Consider the following 12,281-nt stretch of genomic DNA (forward strand, 5'->3'; position numbering starts at 1 on the left):
GCTGGCTCATGGAACAGTTTCAGAAACACTGATAAATTTTCACAGTGCATCCAACACCCATGATACTCTCTCAGAAGATGAGAAACAGTAAGTCAATTTCTGACAGTTGATATTTGCTGATTGGCAGTGTTGGAGTGAATTGTTAAATGTTGCCATTATTGTACTTAAATTTGTAAACCTTGCCTTGAACTGCATGTTTAGATATTCTTCGGTTCCTCCCACCATCTAGGTAGGGTATGCAATAGCTTTAACTGCAAGTACATTCCATGTGAGATTCTGGTTTCCTTATCTGGTAAAGGATGTTCACTCCCAGCCATTTAGGGGCTCGCCTATGCTATATATAGTGAACCATTAAAGTTAAGCCATATATGGGTGTGAGGAGATGTTTGTTTGTTTGTTTGTGCTTAATTTGACTTTTTACTTAACTCTCAGATCTCGTCTTTCATTTCCAAGCAGCGGAAAAAACGGCAAAGTTTTTCCCTTAACTATCTGCTACGCACAGATGCAGCCACGTATCTCTGTTGTAGTGACTGGCAGCCTTCGCAAGGAATAAATGAAATGCTCAATAATCCTCAGTAAACATCAGTAAAGTGGGTTTTTTTTTTATCTTAGCTGAACTGTGGCACAGCAGTCAAGTTCGGGTAAAAGACCTCTGCTCTGAGTACACTTGAAATCATTATGAAAAGCACAGTAAAGTGCCCTTTAGTCGGCTTTTTAATCGTGTTTTTTATTAAAATAATACCATGTTTAAGTCTGCAGATAAGGAGGTTAGAGCACCACAGTCTGTATCACACAGCAGGGCCGTGCAAAGATGTTTAAAGGTTCGAATTTCAAGAGGGGCACATTGAACCAGGCTGAATAACAACAACACACATTCATCAAGAATCTAATATGGGATCGCCTCATACTATATCACTGTTGTGAGGTGGCGACAAGGCAAAGCAAACGTAGCCTATGTTTTACCTGATAGGGTACAATGTTGCTGTTGAGGGGTTTCTGCTGCTCCTGCTGCTGATATTGCTGAAGGCCAGGGCTGTGTTGATCTGAGACTGTAGACATTAAAAACTCCATAGGCGAGATGGTAGCTGATTAAACAAGTGTTATGAGATAATAACAAAATGCAAAGATTGTTGACGGTGCTTGAAACCATAAGGCAACAAAAAACTGTGAGAAATAAACTCGGCTCTGCCTGTGAATCACTCTTTGCCTCTCTTCCTCCTTCATCTCCTCATCTCATCCATCACTCTCCTCTTGCTGTCCATCTGAGAACAAGGCACAGTTTGTTATTGCAATAAACTATTATTTAGTTATCCACAACAACTTTTGCACTTAATCTATAATAAAATGATGACAGAAAAATGTTATAGAAGCAAAACATTCCAGTTGTGCTTAGTATTATTTATATACTGGAATACATCTCCAACAACTGGTACATGTGATATTGTTACCTGTGCTCTTTGTAATCCAGCTGCTGAGGGACCCACTGCCTTTAGCCTCACACAGCTCCTACTGTTTCCTCCTCATGTCCTTACCAGCCATGTCTGGACAATGTTATATCATGAGTAATAATTTGAAAAATCTATAAACACACACACGCACGTACATACAGTGACATTTTAGACCTTCTTCACAATACTGTATATACTATGGCCACAAGTTTCCCTCGTGGTGCTGATCCAGAATCCCTCCCTTATTATTTATTCCTAGTGCTATAATAATTAAGTAAAAAGAAAGTACTGTGCAGGGAGAAAGCTTATTAAATTTTTAAACTGTAGAGATGCAATAATTGTACTGCTGTAAAATCATCATTTTGTCATATTTGAAATATTAATCTAATATAATCTGTTTATTACTGTATGTTGTTTAAAATACAGTGTGTGTAAATATCATAATTTTAATAATCCATAATTATGTGAACATAGAATAGAATAGAATAGAATAGAATAGAACCCTTTAATTGTCCCACAAGGGGAAATTTGACATGAATATTAGAAAGTTTTTAGTGAAATATAAATCCTCCAGAAACTTACTCTGCCTCTCTTCCTCCTTCCATCTCCTCATTTGCGGTATAACTCTCCACATGCTGTCCATCTGTGCAATAATCCTTTCTGTCATCGTTGTATTTTTACTCAGTTGTATATAGTATTTGTATTTGTATTCTATTTTTATCTTATTGTATATTTATTTTATTTTATTCTACTGTATATAGTATTTTATTTTATTCTATTCTGTACAGTTGTGTACTGTATTTATTCTTATTGTATTCTAATTTTTGCCTCATAACTTTTGCACTGTCCACTTCCTGCTGTGACAAAACAAATTTCCCACGTGTGGGACTAATAAAGGTTATCTTATCTTATCTTATCTTATCTGAGAACAAGACACAATTTGCTATTGCATTAATCTATTATTTAATTGTCCACACTTAATAACTCTCGCACCTAATCCATAATAAAGTAATGATAGAAAATGTTATAGAAACATCCTTACCAGGCATGTCTGGACTGTGTTATATCATGAGTAATAATTTAAAAAAAATCTATATACATAAAACACACAAGCGCACACACAGTGACATTTTTGACCTTCTTCACAATACTGTATATACTATGGGCACAAGTTTCCCTCGTGGTGCTCATCCAGAATCCCTCCCTTATTATTTATTCCTAGTGCTATAATAATTAAGTAAAAAGAAAATAATAAAAAAAAATATATTGTATGTTTGACTATCCACTCCGTGCAGGCAGAAAGGTTATTAAGTGTTTAAACTGTAGAAATACAATAATATTGCTGCTGTATAATAAGCATTTTGTCTTATTTAAAATATAAATCTAATATAATCTGTTTCTTAAGGTATGTTAATTAAAATACAGTGTGTGTTTAAATATCATAATTATAATAATCCATAATTATGTGGACATAGTGAAATATAAGCCCTCCAGAAAGGCAGGAAAAGTCCCGTAATTTACTTTAAAACTAAATATGTTCACTAAAACGGTGACAGAGCTACAGACCCATTACAGCCTTACACAGTTAGCTAGCAGTTATGACCAGCACTACTTGCGCAGTTAATAAAAGGACAGGTAATGTCTGTTACACACACAGCACACTCATTTGTTTCAATTTGTCAGTTGCCATAAGACAATTTATCAACGTGTACATAATAATGGATTGCATTTATATAGCGCTTTTCGGGCCCTCAAAGCGCTGTACAATTCCACTATTCATTCACTCTCACATTCACACACTGGTGGAGGCAGCTACAGTTGTAGGCAAAGCTGCCCTGGGGCAGACTGACAGAGGCGAGGCTGCCATATTGTGCCATTGGCCCCTCTGGCCAACACCAATAGGCAATAGGTGAAGTGTCTTGCCCAAGGACACAACGACCAAGACTGACGAACTGCCAACTGTTTGAGCCACGATCGCCCCGCTAATACTCCTGTGTGCTATAGACTACAGTTTACGCTGTACACCTACTAACTTGTTTTGTCGCATCAGTCTGTGTCTCTGAGTTCATTTGTGTTTCTCTTTTTTTTTTCTTTTTTTTTTGCCTGTCCCGTTTGGCCTTTTGCCATCAGAATTATTGTCTAAAGGCAAAGAAAGATGCCCAACGGATTTACTTTACCAAATTGACCATCCCAGCCTTGCCGTAATGGTCCATTTGATTCACCTTTTATTGTTTATTTTATTTTCATTTACTGAATACGGGACAGACTTGACTGGGGGAAAGAAGGGGAGAAAGAAAGAGGGAAAGAGAAACAGCTGAGAAGAGGGACGGGGGAGAAGGGCAAAAGACAAAAACCAACAGAATAAGCAGAGAAAAAAAATGCATATATCGATCACCTGGATCACCTGTTGAGAAAGAAAAAAGAAAACAAGCAGAAGAAAACAAGAGTAATAGAATAAACAACATAACAATGATATATGGGAATATGACAATAAATACTAAATATTAAACATTATTGTGCAGCACATAAGATCAACAGAACACAGTGTGCTTTGAGGTAGGAGCCAAAAAGGGTGTAGTTTGTGGGTGTGATCACCCGTTTGTACACCTGTGAGCATGGACGCGCTTGTTTTTTTTTAAAAGACGCGCTTGTATTTAAAAGGTTCCTTCATGTAATGATCTGCTAGCTAGCAGTAGATATCAGTAGATACTAAGTAATAAACGATATTGTGCAGCACGCAAGATAGACAGCGCACAATGTGCTTTGAGGCAGCAGCCAAGAAAGCTGTAGTCCGCGTCTGTGAATACCCGTGTGTACACCTGTGTGCATACCTGTGTGGATCAGCATGCTTGCATTCCAAAGGTTTCTCCATGTAACGATCTGCTAGGGAGTGGGGGGAGCCACAGCCCCGTCCTCCAGGGCATGAAGCAGGTATGGAGGAGATCAAGACTCCAGACATCCAGAGGCCCTCAGAACACAAGAGACCAAGGAAGACCAACGGAGGGGCAGCTGCGCCACTGTCCCAGAAAGAGCTGAGGAGAGTCCCAGATGAGGGCTCACTCAGCAGCCGTGGAGCAGAAGCCAGGGGGAGTTGCAGTGACGCGCCCGTGAGCTCCGCCGGCAGCCAGCTGCGCCTGAGTGACCGAGCCCCAGGCCGAGGGGCCGGGGGCACCCCACCTCCGAAGTGGCCCGAGCGAGCCCCAGGCTCCAGGCCCCGATAAGCGGCCGCCAAGGAGTGAGCCGGTGTGTACCTGGACGTCCATCCCCGGACACAAAGAACCACCAACGCACCGACACCTGAGGGAGTCCGCCACTGGCAGGGGAAGTGGTGGTAGGGGGAGATAGGCCTCCAAACCTTGGAGGGCCTGAGATGTCCCCAGAGAGGTGGCGTCTGATACCCAACCTGACATATAGACACAGACATACAGGCACACACATATACAAACATCCATTCCCACCCTCATGCTCTCATATGCACCTACTCCACACTCAACCAACGTGGAGACAGACATAAAGAGACGCTGTACACATGATCACACTCCCCAAGCGTACTTCACGAACCGGGTCTAGGCCCCTGGAGGGGGGAACTGCACCCAGACCCAGGTGGTGTTACCCTTTTCCCTGCGGTGGGGAGAAGCAGACCGCCCCGACTCCGCAGCAGCAGGGAGGCCCCACACTCCAGACCCCAACTCCTCCTCCTAGCCCCCCCTGCTCCAGCAGGTCACAGAGAACGGGTGTGTGTGAAGACTCCAAACCTCCCTCCACCCGCTCATTGTAGTGTTGATGCATGTGTGTTCTAAGGTGCATTTAAAACCCAGGAGGGCATGGAGCTACCTGCCAGAGAGCAGCAGGTAAGCGCATAGTCCCTCCTGCTAGCCCTCAATGTCTACGTGTATTTAAAATTGAGAGGTGGGCAACGACGCCAGGGGTGAGGTGTACACCCTGATGGTAACTTGGATTCCGTGTAGCGTGCCCACCCCCAAGGGTCATTACACATACACATGTATGTGTAATGAGAGTGTGAGTAATGTGAATGTCTAAGTTGTGGGATAAAATTGAGGCAGAGGCAGCCAGAAGGGCACAGAGGGGTGGTGCCTCCCCTGCACCCTGGTGACATACCCCTACTCCAAAGCCCTGCATGTGTGGGTGGTTGTGGTGGAGCGGGAAGAGGGAGGTAGCTGGAGATGGGGAGGGAAGGAAGGGAGGGGCAAGTGTCCCCTCCCTGGGGCCAGCTCCCCCGCTGACCCCAGTAGGCACCCCCATACTCCGCGACCCGCCAGGGAAAGGGGGCCCAGGTCCATCCGGGCCGGGGCCCAGTGCACCAGCGCCGCCCGGCCCCACAGAGCCCGGGACAGTCCACCCAACCCCACCACAGAGAAAACTGCACCCACCCCGTCATCCACTCATCTTCCAGACTACATAAGACAATACAGGGAGTGCAGAATTATTAGGCAAGTCGTATTTTTGAGCAATAATTTTATTATTGAACAACAACCATGTTCTCACTGAACCCAAAAAACTCATTAATATCAAAGCTGAATGTTTTTGGAAGTAGTTTTTAGTTTGTTTTTAGTTTTAGCTATTTTAGGGGGATATCTGTGTGTGCAGGTGACTCTGTGCATAATTATTAGGCAACTTAACAAAAAACAAATATATACCCATTTCAATTATTTATTTTTACCAGTGAAACCAATATAACATCTCCACATTCACAAATATACATTTCTGACATTCAAAAACAAAACAAAAACAAATCAGCGACCAATATAGCCACCTTTCTCTGCAAGGACACTCAAAAGCCTGCCATCCATGGATTCTGTCAGTGTTTTGATCTGTTCACCGTCAACATTGCGTGCAGCAGCAACCACAGCCTCCCAGACACTGTTCAGAGAGGTGTACTGTTTTCCCTCCTTGTAAATCTCACATTTGATGATGGACCACAGGTTCTCAATGGGGTTCAGATCAGGTGAACAAGGTGGCCATGTCATTAGTTTTTCTTCTTTTATACCCTTTCTTGCCAGCCACGCTGTGGAGTACTTGGACGCGTGTGATGGAGCATTGTCCTGCATGATGCAGACTTCTTCCTGTACCACTGCTTGAAGAAGGTGTCTTCCAGAAACTGGCAGTAGGACTGGGAGTTGAGCTTGACTCCATCCTCAACCCGGAAAGGCCCCACAAGCTCATCTTTGATGATACCAGCCCAAACCAGTACTCCACCTCCACCTTGCTGGCGTCTGAGTCGGACTGGAGCTCTCTGCCCTTTACCAATCCAGCCACGGGCCCATCCATCTGGCCCATCAAGACTCACTCTCATTTCATCAGTCCATAAAACCTTAGAAAAATCAGTCTTGAGATATTTCTTGGCCCAGTCTTGACGTTTCAGCTTGTGTGTCTTGTTCAGTGGTGGTCGTCTTTCAGCCTTTCTTACCTTGGCCATGTCTCTGAGTATTGCACACCTTGTGCTTTTGGGCACTCCAGTGATGTTGCAGCTCTGAAATATGGCCAAACTGGTGGCAAGTGGCATCTTGGCAGCTGCACGCTTGACTTTTCTCAGTTCATGGGCAGTTATTTTGCGCCTTGGTTTTTCCACACGCTTCTTGCGACCCTGTTGACTATTTTGAATGAAACGCTTGATTATTCGATGATCACGCTTCAGAAGCTTTGCAGTTTTGAGACTGCTGCATCCCTCTGCAAGATATCTCACTATTTTTGACTTTTCTGAGCCTGTCAAGTCCTTCTTTTGACCCATTTTGCCAAAGGAAAGGACGTTGCCTAATAATTATGCACACCTGATATAGGGTGTTGATGTCATTAGACCACACCCCTTCTCATTACAGAGATGCACATCACCTAATATGCTTAATTGGTAGTAGGCTTTCGAGCCTATACAGCTTGGAGTAAGACAACATGCATGAAGAGGATGATGTGGACAAAATACTCATTTGTCTAATGATTCTGCACTCCCTGTACAGTTCTTGGTTGGCCCAAAGTTTTATATGAGAATTTGTGTTTATCTGATTGGTTAAAACTGATGGGGAGAAATTATAGTTTGCACTAAACTATCCCTTTGTTGGTGCCCCAAACTAGTCCCAGCCACTAAGCACTAAAGGTTTTTTTCCCCTATTTTCTAACCTTTACCAAATGACTTGCTGTATTAGTGACCATGAGAGCAACCCTGGTTGAGTTACAGGATGCAGTTTTTGTCTCGTGGTCCCGATGACTCACACATCTTTTAAGGTTCCACCACAGTCAAGTTAAGGTCTGGACTTTGCACGTGTTTTTATTTGTCACATTAAATTTGTGAAGACAACAGAAGCATCATATCAGTCTTTGGATTAGATAAAACATCTTCATCCTCTACAATGATATTTTATTTCAAAATGATGGGTAAAAGTGAGCAACAAAGGTTATCAGACATTTTTGTAACTTCATTCTCAAATCATGCGACATTTCCATATATTTATATAGTATATATTTTCATACAGTGCATTGACATTTGTCACAGGAGGAAACATTTGTAGGCCAGTGTATGTTTGTTCAACCTGTAAATCTTCATATTTCACAGTCACGTTACACATAGTTGAGCTCACCCAACCCACTGCTCTTAATAATAATAATAATAATAATAATAATAATAATAATAATAATAATGGATTGCATTTATATAGCGCTTTTCGGGGCCCTCAAAGCGCTTTACAATTCCACTATTCATTCAATCTCACATTCACACACTGGTGGAGGCAGCCACAGTTGTAGCCACAGCTGCCCTGGGGCAGACTGACAGAATGCAAGAAGGAATTTCCTCTTAAGCAAACAGAACATACAACAAAAGAAAAAACAGGTCACTCAAACTAACCTGCCTTGACAAATTAAAAGTACAGAACCTGTTTTGAAGTAAGAAAGAAGATGCCCTCAAGGCAAATTCTCACGAGGGCCTAAGAGTACATCTTTCACCATCTTACAATACTGTGATTGCAGCCATTCCTCAACTCTCTGTCAATGGTATTCATGGCCAATGATCAGTGGGCTTTGATCAATGGTTGCTGATCAATGGTCATGAGAATTTGCATAATCATGATGAAGGAACTGACCTCTCAGCCCATTGTCCCTTCAGTGGTGCTAGTTTCAGTCATCATGCAAATGTAATGTATGTAAATGAACAGAATCGACTTTTGGGGATTTACTTACCTGGATGATTGAGCATGCATCAAGAGGTTTTAAACCACTTTGGCAAGGACTGCCTAAAGCTTGTACGTCAGTATGAGCAAACAGCACGCAAGATGGCGGATTACAGGAACCACCTGAGCAGAAGCGTTCAGTGGTCACAGAAGCGTTGGAGGTAGTTTGTAAGAGATTACAGGATGACCCCAACCTCAGCAACAGGACCACTCTCAGCATCGACCAAGTGTGTTTGCTTTTCGAACTGTCATGGTCTCCGTGCCTGCCCGGCCGGCCCCACAAGGCTACATGTGTTGTTTGGTTTTCTCTCTCTCTCTTTCTCTGCCTGGGCGGAGCTCACTGTGGGCTCCCGCCCTTGGCCCACACACCTGTCAACAATCAGCGGTCATCACCCAGGAGCACTATTTGAGGCTGGAACACAGATCCTCTCGTCGCTGGATGATTGTACTACAGACGTTAGTGTTTCTCCCAGCTCTTGTGAGGGTTATAGGACTGTGGTGCCACCTGCTGGAAATGAGACAATCTTAATCCCAGTTGAAAGAAGACATTATTTTTGTAGGAGCCATTTTTGGGTTGATACCTCATGTTGCCGCTAGAGGTAACCTTTTTAAGTTTCTTTTTTTTTTCTTTTTTTAAACTTTATTTATTAAACAATGAGTATACAACATACGAACAGATGAAGTATACAAAACAACAGAACATGAACACAAAAAGCCAAGAGTAAAAGAAAAAGGTAACAATTATAAGAATACACATACATATATTGTTTTGAGAGCCTTTGTGTTGGTGGAGTCTGATATTGATTGTATGTACATTTCCACATCCTTAAAATAATGACAGAAATATGGTGTTTTGTTAGTAAACTTACATTTATGGATAAAAAATGTAGCTAAAAGTATGAACAAATTCATCATAAAAAACATTTCTCATACTTGTTGTAAAGGCTCACCTTCTAGCACATTCACTTCACCAGATGCACCTTGTTTCTTTTCCTCACCTTTGATTGGGTGTGGTTCTTGGCCTTCCTTCCTCCAAAACATGGTCCTCCGAGCCGGAGTAGCGTTAGCGTCATGGATTCACAGCAGCCATTGACTGAAGATTTGAGACGTTCCGGTCGTGATAGTCGACCTCCTACCTACCTGCAGCAGTATGACGTTCAGTACCCTGGAGCTAGAAGAGCTACATGTGAGACAGAGAGTCAAACAGAATGCCAACATAGTGACAAAGACACACATGGGCTGCAGGATCCTGTCGGAGAGTCAGAAAGACAACCAGAGACATCCCCTGCTCCTTTACCCACCAATCAAGATGAGGTGATGAGGGAACTCCTGATGACAATGAGGGAGATTAGGCAATTCATGATTCAGTTATCTCCTCCCCATTCTCACAGTTCCTCCAGATCTTCAATTCACACTGTCTCTGATGAAAGCAAATCCTCTGTTTGCGGTTTACAAGCCATTCCCCAAACACATCAGCAACATGAGCAGTTCCCAGTGATTGATCCAGCAACATGTCAATCACCCTCTCAGCCCCCCCAGGTTAGCCGTCACTCTGGTGCAGTTCTGGCTGCTAGCCCTCCTTTCCCTAATTCAACAATATTAGATGCTGCAGTTCCTTCAAGTGGTTTGCCTAGACCAGTTTTTCCGACACCCGATGAGACTCCTTTTAATTTCCTGGCCACGCCACTGCAAGGTCCCCACCAGATTTCATGTGTTCAACCTGCTGTTCCTCTAGATGAAGACCCCGCTCAACCTCTCGTCTGCATTCCGGAACCAAGGCAGCACCCTCCTGTAAAGCAGCAACCAGCTACATCTGATGGTTTGCATGCACAAAACCCTTCAGTACCCATTACTGCTAGTTCTAGTCACCCTGTTAGCACTAGAACACATGTGTATAAGCTTGAGGGTCCTTCTTTCCCAGACCTTACCAGAGAAGATGAAATCCAGTATAGGCTGTTACGAATGGCCCTTACTAACCTGCTTGACCCTCATGAGACGGAGCACTTTAAATATCATGTCCTCCTCGATCATCTGAAAGTAGACCAAGCTAAACGATTAGCTCTTGCCTTTTCCTACGCTCCTGACCCATACACTCAAGCCATCAAAGCCCTTGATGAGCGTTATGGGCAACCAAGACAGCTGGCATTGAAAGAGCTAAAGAATATACTGGAACTGCCTCCTATCAGAGCAGGTGATGGTCAGAGCCTTGATAATTTTGCTCTTCGAGTACAGGCTTTAGTTGGGTTGCTTAGCACTATGGGAGAACAAGGACGTGCAGAACTAGATTGTGGCTCCCATGTCGATCGCTTGTTAGAAAAGTTGCCCGCAGAGCATTCCAGTCGCTTCAAACGGCACATTTACAGGGAACAAGGAGATATGATGTATGACTTACCTTTGTTCTCATCCTGGTTGCAAATAGAGTGCAAGTGTCAACCAAGAAAGGACAGTCCTGTTTCATCCTTTAACCAGCCACGACCTGCCCATAAGTACACCTCTCCACTCACAACAATATTACATGGGACAAATGCATCCGATCCTGTACAGGCAGCACAACCCATCATAATGACTAAGGCTAGATGTGCATATTGCTGCTCACCTGAACACCACATTAGCAAGTGCCCTGAGTTCATTAACAAGACAAAGGATGAGAAAATAAACTGGATAAAGAGAAACAAACGGTGCTGGCGTTGTGCTAGAACTCATCAGGCTGCGAAGTGTGATCTGAGGAAAGCATGTGCCACCTGCATGGATAGACATCTACAGATCCTATGTGAGGTGAATCAGAGACCTAGAACTGAAACTAATCCTGTAGTGAGGACACTGTACTTTGATAGACCTAGCGATCGCCCTAGTGTCCTTTTAAAGGTTGTGAAAGTGCTCCTGCGTAATGGCAAAAGAACCCTGGAAACATATGCAATACTTGATGATGGCTCCCAACGTACCATGCTTCTGACATCTGCAGCTAAGCATCTCCAACTAACTGGGAAAGCTGAAAAATTATCACTCAGAACTGTCCATCAAGAAGTTGAAACTATTAAAGGTTCTTCTGTAAGTTTCCAGATTTCTCCCATCGCACATCCAGAGAAAACATACACAATTAATAATGCCTTCGCTACAAGTCACTTAGCACTTTCAGACCACACCTACCCCGTATCCTCTCTTCAACGGAGATACGAGCATCTTCAAGGTATCCCATTAACCTTTACTAACAAAGCAGCTCCACTACTGCTCATAGGCTCTGATCATACCCACCTCATACTCTACCATCAGCAGTACCTATGTCGTCACCGGCAGTGCCACTATCACCAGTTCCACCGCCTGTGGCTGCCATTCCGCCAGTGGTCAGGGCGCTGCCTGCTCCTGCATCACCTGGTCCTGCCTCTGCCAAGCCCCGTACATTACCCCCAGCACCTGCAAAACTGCCCAACGGTCTGCAGGTCTGGGCCTGCCGCTGCATCCCACGTGGTTGGCATTTGGACCTGCTTTGCCGCCACCGCTGGCTACATGGTCGGCCCCCTGAACTGTCTGGCCTGCATTGTCGACCTCTAGGTCGACCCCCTGAACCTATATTAGACCTGTAGCATGTCTGATTCCTCTGCCCCCGCTTTGTGAAAAAGAGCATCTTTAATCCTTTGAACATATTTCTCAGTAGAAA

This window comes from Mchenga conophoros, linkage group LG19, assembly GCF_057382185.1.
Source record: "Mchenga conophoros isolate Kocher_MC1m ecotype Shallow Benthic linkage group LG19, M_conophoros_male_GT1.1, whole genome shotgun sequence".
Lineage (NCBI taxonomy): Eukaryota > Metazoa > Chordata > Actinopteri > Cichliformes > Cichlidae > Mchenga > Mchenga conophoros.